General features: G+C 44.6%; 1 non-coding gene and 1 pseudogene across 1 annotated transcript; both read left to right on the top strand.

The window, feature by feature from the left end:
- The first annotated feature begins 1,655 nt into the window (after positions 1-1,655).
- TRNAQ-CUG (transfer RNA glutamine (anticodon CUG)) lies at positions 1,656-1,728 on the top strand. Its single transcript has one exon. It is a non-coding gene; the product is annotated as a tRNA-Gln (tRNA).
- A 9,189-nt stretch (positions 1,729-10,917) lies between these two features.
- On the top strand, positions 10,918-13,187 carry LOC118534772 (tRNA N6-adenosine threonylcarbamoyltransferase, mitochondrial-like; annotated as a pseudogene).
- The last annotated feature ends 3,408 nt before the right edge of the window (positions 13,188-16,595 follow it).

Raw genomic sequence — 16,595 nt, forward strand, 5'->3', positions numbered from 1 at the left:
CAGCACTGAACTCTACCTCTGAAACTAGAAATACACTGTATGTTAATTAATTGAATTTAAATTAAATTAAATTTAATTTAAAAAGTAAAAATAAAAAGACTGCTAATTCTGGGAAGTGCGAAGTTTGAACATACGCTCAAGCTTGAACATACATTCAAGTTCATTTTGTTTTCATATACTCCACATCTTTACTTTATGCCCGTGTGATCTGTTAATGTCCGAGGTCAATGTGCTCAAGTGTCCCTACAACCAGAAACACACATCTGTTCATTTCACCTCTTGTATTAGTGGGGTTTTGCTGTATATAATTTGAGGCCATGGCTCTGGGGGCATAAAGACTCATGAACTCATGATTATTACATATTCTCAGTGGATTATGCCTTTAATGGAGAGTAAAATATCTCTCCTGGTCCCTTGTAATGATTTTTGTCTTGAATTTTGTTTTGTTCAGATCAATATTTTCTACACCTGATTTTGCTGTCCTGGTGTATCTTTTTCCACACAAGATTCTTTCATTTCTACTTTATAGAGCAAAGTGAACCAACATCAAAAAACATACCCACAACTTGAAAATTTCCATTAGTTGTTTTTTTTTTTAAGACTTTATTTATTTGAGAGAGAGAAAGAGTGAGAGAGGGAGAAGCAGACTCCCCCCTGAGCAAGGATCCCGATGTGGGACTCGATCCCAGGACCCCAGGATCATGACCTGAGCCAAAGGCAGATGTTTAACTGACTGAGCCACCCAGGCACACCCCCATTAACTGTTTTTTAAAACAACTTTATTGAGGTATTATGAGGTATAATTTACAAGCTATGCAATTCACCTGCTCCCAGTGTACAACTGAGTGATTTTTAGTGAATGTACAAGCGGTGGGCTCATCACTGCAGTCCGGTTTTAGAACATTCTCAACACGCCAGAGAAGTCCCTTGTGTCCATTTGCAGTCACTCAGCACAAGGAGCCAATAATCTACTTTCTGTCTCCACAGATTTGCCTTTCCTGGACAGCTCATAGATGGAACCGTATAATATGTGGCCTTTTGAATCTGTCTTCTTTTACTTAATGCAATAGTTTTGTGGTTCATCCACGCTGAATAGTATTTGACCGTATGGAACTCTGTGGAACACCACTGTATTCATATGTATGGAACATTTAGTTCATTTATTAACCAGTCGGTGGACATTTGGATTTTTTGACTATTATGAGTGATTCTACTATAAACATTTACATACAAGTCTTTGTAAATGCCTGTGTTTTCATTCCTCTCAAACAGATCCTAGGAGTGGAATAGCTAGGTTACATGACAATTTTATATTTAACTTTTTAAAGAAATGGCCAAATTGCTTCCCAGAGTGGCTCTCCTGTTTCACCTTCTCATCAGCAATGTATGAGGGGTCTGGTTTCTCTACTTCCTCTCCAGTGCTTAATGATTTCTGCATTTTTTATTATAGCAATCCTAGTGGGTGTGAAATGTATCTCATTGTTGTTTTAAACCTCCGTTTTCCTGCTGACTAACGATGTTAAGCATCTTTTTATGTGCCTATTGATTATTCCTATACCAACTTTGGTGAAATAACTATTCAAATGATTTGCTCATTTTTTAATGGGGTTATTTGTCTTCTTATTATTGAGTTTTAAGAGTTCTTATTCTAGGGTACCTGGCTGGCTCATTTGGTAGAGCATGTGACTCTGGATCTCAGGGTTGTGGGTTTGAGTCCCATGCTGGGCATAGAGCCTATTAAAAAATAATAATAATAATTCTTATTCTGGACACAAGTCCTTTATGCAACACATGATTGGCAAATACTTTTCCCCAGTCTGCAATTTGTCTTTTCATTTTCTTAATGGTGCCTTTGGAAGTGTAAAACTTTTGAATTTTGGTCAAGTCTAATCTATCAGTTTTTTTCTTTAATGTCTTGTGCTTTTGAGTGCCAAAGCTAAGAAATTTTGCCTAGCTCAAAGGAAAACCTGGTTTATCCAGTTGGAGGGTAAGTTGCTCGCAAATAGGAGGTGACATTTCTAGGTATTTTTTTTTAAGATTTTATTTATTTATTTGAGAGAGAGAGAGCACACAAGCAGGGGGAGTGGCAGAGGGAGAAGCAGGCTCCCCAACGAGCAGGGAGCCCGATGTGGGACTCGATTCCAGGACCCTGGGATCATGAACTGAGCCGAAGGCAGATGCTTAATGACTGAGCCACCCAGGCATCCCCATTCTGGGTATTGATGTGATTTTAGAATTAGAGTTTCCAGAATGCTTGTTGAAGTACATATTTGAATTCATGTCTGATGAGAAATCATTTTTTAGCTTCTTTGTTTTTGACTCTGGGGATTTCCCTTATTTTCTGGTCAGCTATGAATTTATAGGATATTTATAATATTTAATCCAGAATTTTTAAGTCTTTCATTGTGGGAAGTTGTTCCAATATCTATTCTGCCTTTTCTTTTCTTCTTTCATTTCTTTTGGAAATGAGAATCAGCCAAGAACCATGTTTTTATCAGCCTTCACATTTTCCTCAATAACCAACCCAGTACCATGCAGAAGCTGGCTGCTCAGTCATACAGAATGGTCACATGAATGTCCATGCTATTGCCAAGAGAAAACATATTAGCACAGGAAAATGGGTTTGTGTACCTTCTTTTAATTTCGAATTGGTGCCAAATTCATTCTCCCAAGGGAGGTGACACATGGTGGGAGGTTTAGTGAAGATTAGGGAAGACTGGGGTGGGGGGGTGGGGGGGAGGTGGGATTCAAGAACACAGAGAGCCGCTCAGGAAGGCCATGCCCAGGCAGGCTCTGCAGGGTCCCCAGGAAAGGGGTGGGCGTGTCCCGGGAGACAGGTCACTGCAGGTCAAGGTCACTGTTGTTCACGAGAGGGACTTCTGTCAACCCTGCCCCAACTTCTGCGAATTTTTGTACCAAGGGCAGTTTCTTGAGTGTCATTTTTCCCACTGAGCAAGTCTCTGAAGTTTTGTTAAGAAGATTAAGCGTGTTGTGAACAGAAGTTAAGCTTTCTTTCCTCCTTTTGTGTTTTTAAGAATCCAGGGTCCTTCTGAGGAAATTGGGAAGGGAAAATAAACCCCAGCTTTTTCCTTCGAGTTCTGGGGAAGAGACCTTAGAAGGAACAGGCATGTTTATTCATTTTTGATAAATATTTGTTGAACGTCTCCTAAGTTCCAGGCCCCGTGCTGTGAACGCGGCAGATGAGGAACAAGCCCCCTGCAGCTTCCATTCCAGGAGGAGAGATAGACGCTTTACCAAGAATCACGGAAATAAATATCTGTGTACAGACTGGGAGGAGTGTTACAAATGAATCCACTAAAGGGTGCAGGGACAGATTGTAACCAGGGGCTGATGCAGATAGGAAACCTAGGAGGGCTTCTCCGAGGAGGTGACTCTATGCAGAGACCTGAAGGATGAGCCCAAGTGGTCAGGCCGACGTGTGTGGAGGAAGAAACAGCTAGAGGGACAGCGGGTGTGCGGTTTCTCATCAGTGATAACCTCTGCAGAAAACACTGGGGCTTTTGCTTCGTTATAATAAGACCTGACATTTGGTGGCACTTCCTGGCTTCCTGAGTGTCTTCCCGCAGTGGGGCAGGCTGGCACCGTAATCACCACTCAGGGTGAAGGAGCCCAGGCTCTGCGCCGTCCCGTTCCCCGCCCAGCTCACACCTGGAAGGGAGGACGGAGCTGGAGGCTGTGCTCTGGTTGTTTTAAAGTAGCTCATGTTGAAAAGGAAACTTTGAAAGGTCCCCAGACACAAGTGGTTTTATTTCAGGCAGCAGTCTGGCAGCTCATTTGATGCTCAACAGAAATAACTAGCCGTTTCTCGAAATAAATGGCATTTTGAATAGGACAGAGGCCTAGGAGGAAGAGGCCCTGGCTGTAGGTTTAACTGTAAGTCATCATCATAAATATAACTTGTTTCCTCAGGCCTGTAATAAGGTTCTTCTGGGCAGAATGAGCTCGGAGGCGGCTGTGCAGGTGCGGGTTTGAGTAATGGGCGATAGCACCAGGCTGCTGACGCCGCCACACATTTCTATGGAAATTACTTTTAATATTGAGTTACTACAACTTAACGGCCACATTTTTCTAAAGATTGGCTAAATCATAGAACACAACCTCCTCTCATCATTCATAAAATTAAAGATGGAACAGCAAAAAGGGTCGAATCCAACACAGTCAAGGAAGAACACCATGTCACACCTTTACTTTCCTCGCTACAGCTGTTAAAATACGTCCACAAAAGGATCCAAGGTAGTGTTCCTTGCCTTTGTCATTCATGATCACCCCCGCAGGAAAAGAATTTAATTTAATAAATGCAAATCAATTAAGCTTAAATAAGATACATTCTATAATGTGAAACACATAATGTGTAATTTAATTTCTTTCCTAATGAGAGAAATTAAATAAATGGTGAGGAGTAAGATTTCGTCAGATAGAGTTTGACTTTGGAGGAACACAAGTCTTTGTAAGTGTAGGAATTTCTTTGTCCCCCAGGAAATCAATTTTTACCTCTCTTCCTCTTGAGAATTCATGACCTAAAGGAGAAGCAAGGAAAGAAAACACACACGTGCACACACACACACAAATGATAGAGCTACATTATCCTATTGTCTTTATTTATTTATTTATTTTTAAAGATTTTATTTATTTATTTGAGAGAGAGAATGAGAGACAGAGAGCATGAGAGGGAGGAGGGTCAGAGGGAGAAGCAGACTCCCTGCCGAGCAGGGAGCCCGATGCGGGACTCGATCCCGGGACTCCAGGATCATGACCTGAGCCGAAGGCAGTCGCTTAACCAACTGAGCCACCCAGGCGCCCTATCCTATTGTCTTTAAAGGAGACACTACCTGGAATTCGAATGGTCATTGTGCTGGTTAATATAATGTGTCAACTTGGCTAGGCTATGGTGCTCACCTGTTTGGTTAAACACTAGTGTACATGTTGCCGTGAAAGTCTTTTGTAGATGTAATTAATATTTACAATCAGTTGACTTAAGTCCTTCTTGTGGGTGGGTCTCATCCAATCAGTTGAGGGCCATAGGAGCAAACACAGTTTTCCCTAAGAAGGAATTCTGCCGGGGCACCTGGGTGGCTCAGTCGGTTAAGCATCAGATTCTTGGTCTTGGCTCAGGTCATGATCTCAGGGTGGTGAGGCTGGGCTCTGTGCTCTGCACGGAGTCCGCTTGTCCCTCTCCCTCCCCCTCTGCCCCTCTTCCAGCTCTCTTTCTCTCTCAAATAAATAAATAAAATCTTAAAAAAAAAAAAAAAAGAAAGGAATTCTGCCCACTGGCTACAATATAGAGACCCGGGCAGGCGTCCAGCCTGAGGGCTGACCCTATAGATTTCTGACTCATGACCTCCACAGCTGCATTGGCTACTTCCTTCAAATAAATCTGTTGCTCTCTCTCTCCCTCTCTTTCTCTTTTATAATTCTATCTATCATCTATCCATGTATCTATCTATCTAAAATCTTGGTTTCAAAGGGAAAATAAAATTGAGTGCCTCCTCTGTGATCGCCATTCCGCTATCCCTGGACCGTCCTAACGGTGCTGCAAGGTAGGGATAATCACCTCTGTTTCACCGATGAGAAAACTGAGACACACAAAGTTGACGTAAAACCTGCCCAAGCTCATGTAACCATGAAATGACAGAAAAGATCTGAACCAGAACTTCCTGACTTCCGAGCTCCCTGCTTTCCAGACAGCACTTGCCTGCCCCCCACCCTGCCCCCCGTGACCCCCCCATAGCTCCCAGATCGCCAAGTAAAGGGTTTCCGCTAAGCCTCCCAAGGCACTGGGAACAGAAAGTGCTGAGCGGCTGACAGAGTCCATAGCTCCTACTGTGCACGGGATGCGTGGCCGCGGCGGGAAAGTGTTTGCTTGTGTGATTTGTCTACTGTTCATAACAACCTTAGCAAGCACATCCTGCTGCTGTTTGCCTTTTTTTTTTTCTTTTTAAGGTTTATTTATTTCAGAGAGAGAAAGAGAGAGCTGGGGGGAGGAGCAGAGGGAGAGAGAAACTCAAGCTGACTCCACGCTGGGTGCAGAGCCCAACGCGGGGCTTGATCTCCCGACCCCGAGGTCACCATCTAGCCAAAACCCAGAGCCAGAAGCTCAGCCAGCTGAGCCAGCCAGGTGCCCCACTGTTCACCCTTTCTAAATGAGAGGCTCTGTGCGGTGCGGTGCTCCCAGCTGTTGGGTAGCAGACCTGTGACTCCTACCCGCTCTGTCCCCTCCAGGCCCTGCTGTAACCACGGCGCTAGACAGCCTTCTCGAAAGTTGTCCTTAGGACCTTGGCAGAGTTTGTCCCTGGGACCGCATCACCCCCTTTCCCCTTCTCTACCTTCCTGGCTTGCTCTTCCCGACTCCCTTGTCTATTTCTCACCGCAGAAGCTACTTGACCTGGGACAGGGATGGGCAGCAGTCTGATGAGCAGCTGTCATTAATGGTTGGAAGATTCCTCGCCTGGGCCTTTACACACAAAGGACACCCAGAAACAAAACCTTAACCCAGAGGCTGAGTGGTGGGCTCAGCAGGTGGGCAGAATTGGAGCAGGTGGGGGGGGCGGGCGCTTGCTGGAGGCGGGATCGGTCAGGGTACCGACAGGAGGGGGACGGCACCCCCAGTGGGGAATGGAGAAGTGAATAAAAACACACCGTACAGGGGTGCGGGGGCAGTCAGGAGAAATCAGTATGGGATGACACAGCACCCTGCGGCTGGCGTCAGCAAGGGGACGTGGGGAGGAATAGGGTGGGGACCCGCGAGTTGCCGACGCCTTGGAGAGGGCCCCCCGGCAGGGGCTGTGGCTCAGCAGACACCGAGCCAGCCTCTGGCCACCAACAGGGAGAACACCAAGGAAAGAAGTACGCCTTCTTGCCCTTCTCCCGCCCTCCCAGGCTGTGGGCGCGCCTCCCATTGACCACGGCCAAACCCGAGCCGGAGACTAAGGGGGCCTGTGGGCGCAGTCCACGCAGGCCAGCACCCCAGGGCACGGAGCAGAGTGGGGAAGAGAGGACAGGGTGCCCGGAGGGCAGTGCGCAAACCCAGCGAGGTGGCCCTCTGGGACAGGTGAACACAGGGCCAAGTTCACACGCAGAGCACACAGCTCAGCGTTCCCTGAGGGGCGGATGGAGTAGCAGCGAGGGGCACAGGCCTGGAGCTTGACTGCCTGCCTGGGTGCCCCAGGACGCGTTCCTCCGCCTCTCTGTTCTAGTTTCCTCATCTGTGAAGTAGGGAGAGTACTAGCTCCTCGCTGGGGTGTCGTGGGGATGAAATGGGTTATGGCACTTGAACGACGTCAGCCCAAATCAGCACCAGCCTTATCATGCTCCGGGCCCAGGAAGCAGGGTGCCCCCAGGGTCCTCACATGCTGGGGAGTTGGCGGTGGGAACAGACCCACCAGCACTCACAGTACAAGGCCAGGTGGGCTGTGGGCCAGGAAGGACTCAGCAGGAGGGGGGCTGACTGCCTGGGGTGGGTCAGGGCGGGCTTGGCAGAGGACGCGCTGTGAGCAAGTTCTTGCACAAGGTCAGTTTTCAGAAGGTCCTTTTTGCTCATAGAACCAGGACTCGTGTCCAGTGAACATCAGTTGGCAGCCCCTTTAAAGAAAGAAAGAAACAAGGAAGTCCAAATGGGGATTAAAGAGATTAGAGGCTTTGTAGGAAGTCAGGGGGCATCGGCCTGCCTCGAAATCGGGGCATGACTAAGCAGTGCAGCTAGAATCCAGCAGGTGGCATAAACAGGCCGCTCATCTGGAGGAACTGCCATTCGTCATTGTCTTTTTTTTCGATTTGGGGCACTTTTTTTTCCCTTTCCTTTTCACCGTCCCGCACCCCTTATTTACAGAGCCAGGAAAATCTTTTTCAAAAGACCCACTGAACAATCCAAATACATTATTTTTTTTTTTCTTATCTCCTCTCAGAGTTTTCTGGTCCAGATTCATGGTTTCCAGATATTTCTATGTGCATACATCATCTATTTTACCAAATACATACTGCCCATTTCATTAATATAATGATTGGAAGTTTTGTATGATCTTTATTCAATGAGGTTAGATTATTTTTAAAAATCAAGGCAAGTTACTTACAATTGCCATCATAATTCAGCACCTTCTAGGGGCGCCTGGGTGGCTCAGTCAGTTAAGCGTCTGCCTTCGGCTCAGGTCCTGGGACTGAGACCCGCATCCGGCTCCCTGCTCCAAGGGGAGCCTGCTTCTCCCTCTCCCTCTGCCTGCCGCACCCCTGCTTGTGCTCTCTGTCAAATAAATAAATAAAATCTTAAAAAAAAAAATCAGCACTTTCCAGAAATCCAGATAGAAGTATGAGACCATCATATCTACAGAACAGCTGATTTATGTTGAGGTGGAACTTATTTATTTATTTATTTGGGGGGGGGTACAGTGGGGAAGGGGCAGAGGGAGAGAGAGATTTCCAAGCAGACTCCCCACTGAGCGCAGAGCCGGACTCCGGGCTCCATCCCATAACCCCAAGATCCTGAGCTGAGCCGAAAACAGGAGTCGGAGGCTACCCAGGCGTCCCGAGGTAGAACTTCTAAACCCAATTTTCATTATACAGTGTTCCAGAAGAAAGATACAAAATAGAATACTTTTGAGTGATTTAATGTGATCAGTTTCTCTTTGATTTAGGCCTAACGTTTCCAAAAGCAGATGCAAATGTTCTTATTTTCTTTGGACTCTTTGGAGTTGGTTCATTAAGGGAACAAATTATGAATTTATCATAGTTTGGAATATACAATAGGACTGCGCTTTTTATGTTTATGTGGGCATTTTGGAAGGTAAATAATTCCTTTTTTTCCTCTTTTTTATTATAATATAGAATAATATTACAGAAAACATAAAAAAATAGAGAAAAGGAGGGAAAATGACCTTTAATTCCATTAACTTTGTAGAAAGTGTTGGCAATTTGATGTCTTGCCTTTCTTTTTTTAATGCATATTTTCATTTGTTCATAGAACAGATATTACCTGACCAACTTTTATTCTGGGATCTGGGGATCTAACAGTAAATGATAAGCAGAGCTCCTGATATCATAAACAAGAAAAACATTAAATGAATACGTGAAATAAGGATGACTTCATGGCCCTTCACCAGCACTATGGAGAAATCAAACAAGTTGATAAAGAAACATGAGGTCTCTTCTTTGGATCAGGTACTCAGGGAAATCTTTCTAAGGACGTAATGTTGAGCTATGACTTGCACGGAGGAAGGAGCTAGCATGTAAGGAGAGGGGAAAGAACATTCCAGGTAGCTAGAAGAGCATGTGCAAAGGCCCTGCGGTGCAAACACACTGGGTGCATATAACCATATAAGAGGTGCTGGGTGGCTCGAGCACAGTGCAGAACCAGGATAGGGAGAGAAGATGTGGTCAGAGAACCAGGCAGGTGGGCAGGTCGGGCAGCCAGGGCGAGAGCATGGGGCTTTATTCTGTTAATCATTGTATATACATTTGCAAAAACATGGTTATCACCCTGATTTTTCCCTGTGACATTTAAAAAAAATATTTATTCATTATTCATTTACTCATCTTAGAGAGAGAGAGAGCATGTGCGTGTGGGGGGTAGGGGGTAGAGGCTGAGGGAGAAGGAAAGAGCAAATTCTTTTTTTTTTTTTTTTGTAGTTTTTAATTTTATTATGTTATGTTAGTCACCATACAATACATCATTAGTTTTTGATGTAGTGATCCATGATCCATTGTTTTCGTATAACACCCAGTGCTCCATGCAGTACGTGCCCTCCTTAATACCCATCACCGGGCTAACCAATCCCCCCTACCCTCTAAAACCCTGTTTGTTTCTCAGGTCCATAGTCTCTCATGGTTCATCTCTCCCTCCAATTCCCCCTGCCCACTTTTCCCTTCCTTCTCCTAATGTCCTCCATGTTATTCCTTATGTTCCACAAATAAGTGAAACCATATGATAATTGACTTTCTCTGCTTGACTTATTTCACTTAGCATAATCTCCTCCAGTCCCATCCATGTTGATGTAAAAGTTGGGTATTCATCCTTTCTGATGGCTGAGTAATATTCCATTGTATATATGGACCACATCTTCTTTATCCATTCATCTGTTGAAGGGCATCTCGGCTAGGAAAGAGCAAATTCTAAGCAGGCTCCAAGCCCAGCACGGAACCCAACACGGGGCTCAATCCCACCACCCTGAGATCACGACCCGAGCCAAGATCAAGAGTTGGATGCTTAACGGATTGAGCCACCCAGGTGCCCCATTCCTGTGACATTATTAATATACTTCTCCTTATGTTATTACATAGACTTCAAAACCATCATTTAAAAACAATACATAAAATTCCACCAAGTAGATCTTTAATAATTAGCTTAACCATTTTCCCTATGAAAGGCATATTCTCTTAACAAATATCCCCATGTGGCAACATAAGCTTAATCATAAAATTATCTCCTTTTAAACAAAGAGATAATTTGTTTCCTTGATCCTTATTGTTTCCAGTTGTTATTGATTCGAGTTGGTTGCAATAGACTCTCTTGCGTCTCTTAAGAAAGTTCATTTGTAGTTGGAGCATTTGGCTTGTTTACATTGCAGTGAAGTAAAGGAGAAGCAGAGTTAGACAATTCTGTCATTCTAAGACCAAGCATAGAACGAGGGAGCAAAGTAAGAAATTCATAGTGATCAAGTCTTTCCGTTTCTCCCCGTCTGAGATCGTATCGCCTTATGAAAGGCTAAGATCAGGAATGCTGTTGTCCCAGAGGCAGGAAGAATAACATTCCGGAGCTGGTGAGCTTTGATCTGCACTTCTGTACGCAGCACCGAGAGCCAAGGAAATCCAGCAGAGCTTTGCTTAAGAATAGAAGGAAAGAGTACAGGGGGAACGAAACCAGTACGAGCCGCTGTCGTTCACGAGGGAGGAGTTATCTGTAGAGTAACTATGCTAATACTGAATAAGACAGCAGGAGTTTTTTCTAAACCATCAAGAAGGAAACCTTATGAATTTTTAAGAAGTTTTAATTTTCATCCTGGAAAACTGTTTCTTCATAAACTAGTATTGGGAATTGAAACCAGTTGTGATGATACAGCCACTGCTGTGGTGGATGAAACTGGGAAATGTTTTGGGAGAAGCAATACACTCCCAAACTGAAGTTCATTTAAAAACAGGTGGGATTGTTCCTCCAGGAGCTCAGCAACTTCACAGAGAAAATATTTGATGAATAGTGCAAGAAGCTCTCTCTGCCAGTAAAGTCTCTCCAAGTGAACTCTCAGCAATCACAACTACTGTAAAACCAGGACTTGCTTTAAGCTTGGGAGCAGGCTTATCATTTAACTTAAAACTAATAGACCAGTTAAAAAAACCTTTCATTCCCATTCATCATATGGAGGCTCATGCACTTACTATTAGGTTGTTAAATAAAGTAGGATTTCCCTTTTTAGTTCTTTTGATTTCTGGAGGTCATTGTCTATTGGCATTAGTTAGAGGAGTTTCAGATTTTCTGCTTCTGGGGAAGTCTTTGGACATAGCACCAGGTGACATGCTTGACAAGGTAATTATTTAGAATTAATTTCTCCATTCTTTTCTATTAAGGTGTCTATTTCAGTCAAATAATAATACACTACTGCCATTTATCTAAATATTTCTGATTAATAGACTGATAAAAATTATACACAGTAAGAAAAAAAGAAAAGTAGTACATAGTTTTAGAAAAGATTTCTTACCCATTATGAGTGAAATGGTAAGAGGTTTAGATCAGTACATAAAGGCTCAAATAGTTTGCAGATGCTGTTATGTTTTTAATCAAAAAATATATCTGAAAGAAATTGCCATGTAAAGTACTATAAAAACGTGAAATAAGAGGGTATATAAAGATAATAAAGGACATTAAAGATGTAAAAAAAAAAAGAAGAAGAAGAAGGAAAGAGTACAGAGTGGTTTCTCTGGTTCGCCCGTGTTCTGCTAGGTGAGTAAAACAAGGCTGCCCCAGATGCTTATATTTTCACAGTTCTGTGAACATGATTGTTTTAGAGAACAATTTTATCAAGGCGCTCACTCTGTGGCCTGTAAGGGAGAACGGGGTTTTTAGCAACGGACGACGCAAGTCTTTGCACCCCGTGAGAGAGCTGGGTGATCTGTGCATTTATCGTTAGCTTTGATGTAGTTGTTATTTCTGACCGTGGTCACGCCGCAGTCCGCGTAGTGGACTCGGCAGCTGTACCAATGACAACAGAGGAGTGCGTGGGTCCACGATAGAGCCAGAATCCTCTGGAAACTTGGGGTCACTCACCGAATCACTGTGTGCATGACACTGGCAGGAACGGGTCTGCTTGTCTTACTTAGCAGCTGCATAACACCTATTTTAAAATGTTTGGATCTTGGGACCCCTGGGTGGCTCAGTCGGTTAAATATCTGCCTTCTGCTCAGGTCATGATCCCAGGGTCCTGGGATCGAGCCCCGCACCGGGCTCCCTGCTCAGCGGGAAGCCTGCTTCTCCCTTTCCCACTCCCCCTGCTTGTGTTCCCTCTCTCGCTGTGTCTCTTTCTGTCAAATAAATAAATAAAATCTTTACAAAAAAAAAACTAAAATAAAATGTTTGGATCTTCTTTTATTATCTGACCACAAGCCCACTGTAAAACTATATCTGCAGTCCATTGTCAATACCAGTTATAAATTCTCCTCTGTGCTGTATGGGCTTAGATTTCTAATACTGGAAAAACTTTAAAGCTTATCTCAAACTCCTCATTTTTATAGATAAGGAAACAGAATCCAGAAAGATTACAGGACTCACCCAAGGTCATTTAGCTAGTTAATAGTTAGAGGTTGTGTGTGTGTGTGTGTGTGTGTGTGTGTGTGTGTTTTGAAGAAATCCAACCTTATTTTCTTTATTTATAAATCAGCTTTGGGTTGAACTAAGACCAGGTTCCTACTCGCAGATTTCAATGAGCCGCTCAACCATTTTTCCTGGAAATAAAGCAAAGACATCTTCTGGGAGTTGAATTGTGTCCCTCAAGAACTCATGGGTTGAATTCCCAACTCCCAGTGCCCCTGAACGTGGCCTGTTTTGGAAGTGGGGTCATAGCAGGTGTAATTAGTCAAGCTGAGATGTAGTGGAACGGCCGTAAGCTGGACTCCTCATGCAGTATGACCGGTGTCCTCAGCAAACGGGGACATTTGGACACATCAACGCACTCAAGGAGAAGGCTGTGTGAAGGTGAAGGCAGAGGTCACGTTGACAAGCCAAGGAAAAGCAAAGATTTCTTGCAGACCGCCAGAAGCTAAGCGAGAGGCCTGGGACAGATCCCTCCCTCCCGGCCTCAGGAGGAGCCCGCCCCGCGTCTGTGTGTCTCCTCTTGATGTTGGACTTCCAGCCTCCGTGACCGTGAGACAGGAAGTGTCTGTTGCTCAAGGGCCCTGCTTTGCTGTACTTTGCAGCTCAGCACATTAATACAGTACCCATGGCGGCTGGTTTTCGCATGAGTTAGGGAGTCCAGAAATAATGTGACTGTTCCTTCGCAAAACGTGTAAGAGCCTCACTGAGCCCACAAATACCTAATGTTAATATGAAAGCAATCTGTGGCTGTGGACCTGAGAACCACAAATTGCCACACTACAGACTACAGAAGTTTCCTAAAATCCAACGTAATATCAGCCTGTGGGGCTTCTAGAGACCTCCGATTGCCTCGCCTGCCCAACCACAGAGTGTTAGGGACAAACTGTGCTTCCCCATATAACATTGTTGGGGGAAGCTAGGGACTGGATTTAAGCATCCTGGCTAATTCTTTGTTATTTTTAGGGTTTCTCATATGCTAACTTGATTTTTATGTAGTACAGCGCATGACAACGACTTTAAATTTTGTTCCCTTTCTTTCTTGAGAGCCATTCCCTTCTATTATGAGAAGAGCCATAGTCCTGTTCGATTTAAAATCCTTCTCTTCTCGAGTGTCATTTCCTTTTGCATGTCCCCAGCATGTCACTGCATCATCGTGTGCAGTGACAAATGGAAGGCGATGAGAGGTGGACAGCAAGGGGGCCGTGAATCTCCTTTTTGGTCCCCTCGCACCTGAACGGAGGACAGCAGAGAACGCTTCTCTCCCCAAAAGTACGGCCAGGAGGTGACCCTAGGGGAGCCTGATGCGGGGCTCATACGGCCAAATCTCACTTGTGAGGACTCAACACGAAAGTACAGACTCTCAGCACACAAGCCAATACGGTCTAACCTTTCGGAGGCTTTGTCCTATTAAAGACTGTTCACCTGAGTTGGCAGGTAAAATTATGGCCGGGAGGTGAAAATACGGAGGGCAGCAATGCAAGAATTAGTGCACGGTTAAAATTAGATTTGTCGATCAAGCAGGGAAACCCTTGCCCGCTGGGGCTGCTCAGGACGCTCTCCCAGGTCCCTGGCCAAGGACGCCGCCGCCACAAAGGAGAGGACTTTTGGCACATTTCAGAGAGGGTCCTTCCAGCATCTACCTCCATGGTCTGCCCCGGCACTAGCTCAGGAAGGGGTGCATTCGGGGCAAGCGTTGCCTGAAAGTCGTCCCCCCCCCACCCCCCCCCCGCCACCCCGGGCTGATTTCCTCACCTTTGGGTTTTCTTTTTTGTTTTGTTTTGTTTCTTGTTTTTTTTTTGTTTTCCTGTTTGGCTCTGAAAAGGACTCTGCTTATCAGCCCACCTCAGGTTGGGGCCCCTGGAATGCTTTTGCTTTTCAGAAAGCAAGGAAATTACCAAGAATTATAAAAAGGCAAGTCAGAACCATGGCATTTAGAGAACAACCGTATGACTCTGCCTCGCGCCTGGCCTTTGGAGAGGGGAAAACAACTGAAGCAGTGACACTGAATTCTGAGCCGCTTTGCATGACTCATTAAACTGCCATTTTGAATTCTTTTGCCTCGTGCTGCAAGAATGATAGAATCCTAGAACAATCTATACGTTTAAGTTCTTTTATATCGGAAAAGCCTTGCGGTACAAGGGCCTTCAGACGTGAGCACAAACATCAATTGAAATACAAGACAGTCATAATAGACCTAAATTTGATAAGGCACTTGAGCGTGACCCAGGCAGCCCGGCCTCTTAAATCAGGACGCACAACTAATTGCTACTCTTTTATTTATTATCTTTAATCCCTCATTGGATACAGTTGACTTGCTACTTCCTGGGATGAGGCCACAGCATGGGGGAGGGGGAGAATGAATAATTTTAAAATTACGAAGCGATTTCTTTGTTACAAACCTGGGCTGACAATGTCAATTCCAGCCATGTCCTTTCCCCAGCACAGCGCCCTCTGAACTTGGGAAGGGCATTCATTTTTCCTTCCTGCTCCCTCCGGTGGGCAGAAAGTCAGGTGAGTCCAGTCCTTGGAAGACACTGGTGTCTTTCTTGCCCTCGCCAAGGAATTGGCCTTATTTCCCGGCATCTCCTTCTGGACACCCCAAAGGCTCATGAACGACCTATATCATATTGAAAATAGTAAACCTCTCTCCTGAGTGAACCTGCCCTTTCTACCTCCCTCTTCCACCCCACCTCCAACTGGGTTTATTCATTCCTGGTAATTTGATCAAGGTCTGCTCCTCTCAGGAAATAAGGATTTTGCACTTTGAACGTCATTGATTTTGAGCTGAGTTAGCCTAATGCATCACCAGGATTTGATTTCAGAGGCATCAGGAAATCTTTTTCCCTCCTGCTTATTTAACAGCATCCTCCTTTGTCTTGATGGTGTCTAAAATTCTACTGTTAGGGATGTCATCCTTTGTCTCTGTTCCCTGGTAAAACATATATTTTCGTGGGAAGCATGATGCTTTAAGAATTAACAGTCTTTTATGGTTGAGCCTGAGTAAGTTCATAGACTCCTATCTTGAGAGGAAGCCGAGTAAGGGAGAAAGGAGGGAAGTGAAAAGGCAGGACAGCTGTGGTGGGGGAAGAGCCACACACAGTGGGGAGACCAAGAGAGCAGACAAACAACCCTTAGCCCTCTGCTTTGGAGCAGCATTGGCCCTAATGTTGGGAGAGAAGGATTAGCATTGTTTGATACATGTATGTATCCTGAGATCCTTTTTTATTTAAAAAAAAAAAAAACCCCTATTAATCCCGAATATAAAAGTCACGGATGCCCATTTACAGAAAACCTCATAGGATATATAAAAATACAAAAATGCTCATAATCTTAGAGTCTGGACATACCCAACACTTTGCTGCAATCGTATGTAATCAATATCACACTTTGTGTAAAGTTGTCTTTTTATTCTGTCTTTCTCAATTGACGTTATGTTGCGAGGATTTGCCCCATGGTGATTTTTCACGGCTACATAATATTCCAGTGTCTGTTTCACTAGCTCCCTATCAATTGCTGCTGTTACACATGACAATAGCCAACATTTGCAAAGCTTTCTCGGTCCCTTTCTGAACGCTTACGTGGGTGAATTGACCTCATCTTCACAAGAGCCCAACGAGGAGGTACAAGTATTATTCGTATTTTAGAGATGAGGAAACGGGCACGGAGAGGTATCTTGTCCAAAGCCAGTTGCCAGTAAAGGGTGGAGCCTGGGCTCTTAATATTCCTGCCCAAGTGTGATTCTCTCTTTAGGTTGCGCAGAGATAGGATCTCTAGGTCAGAGTTTCAA

Source organism: Halichoerus grypus, chromosome 14 (assembly GCF_964656455.1).
Source record: "Halichoerus grypus chromosome 14, mHalGry1.hap1.1, whole genome shotgun sequence".
NCBI lineage: Eukaryota > Metazoa > Chordata > Mammalia > Carnivora > Phocidae > Halichoerus > Halichoerus grypus.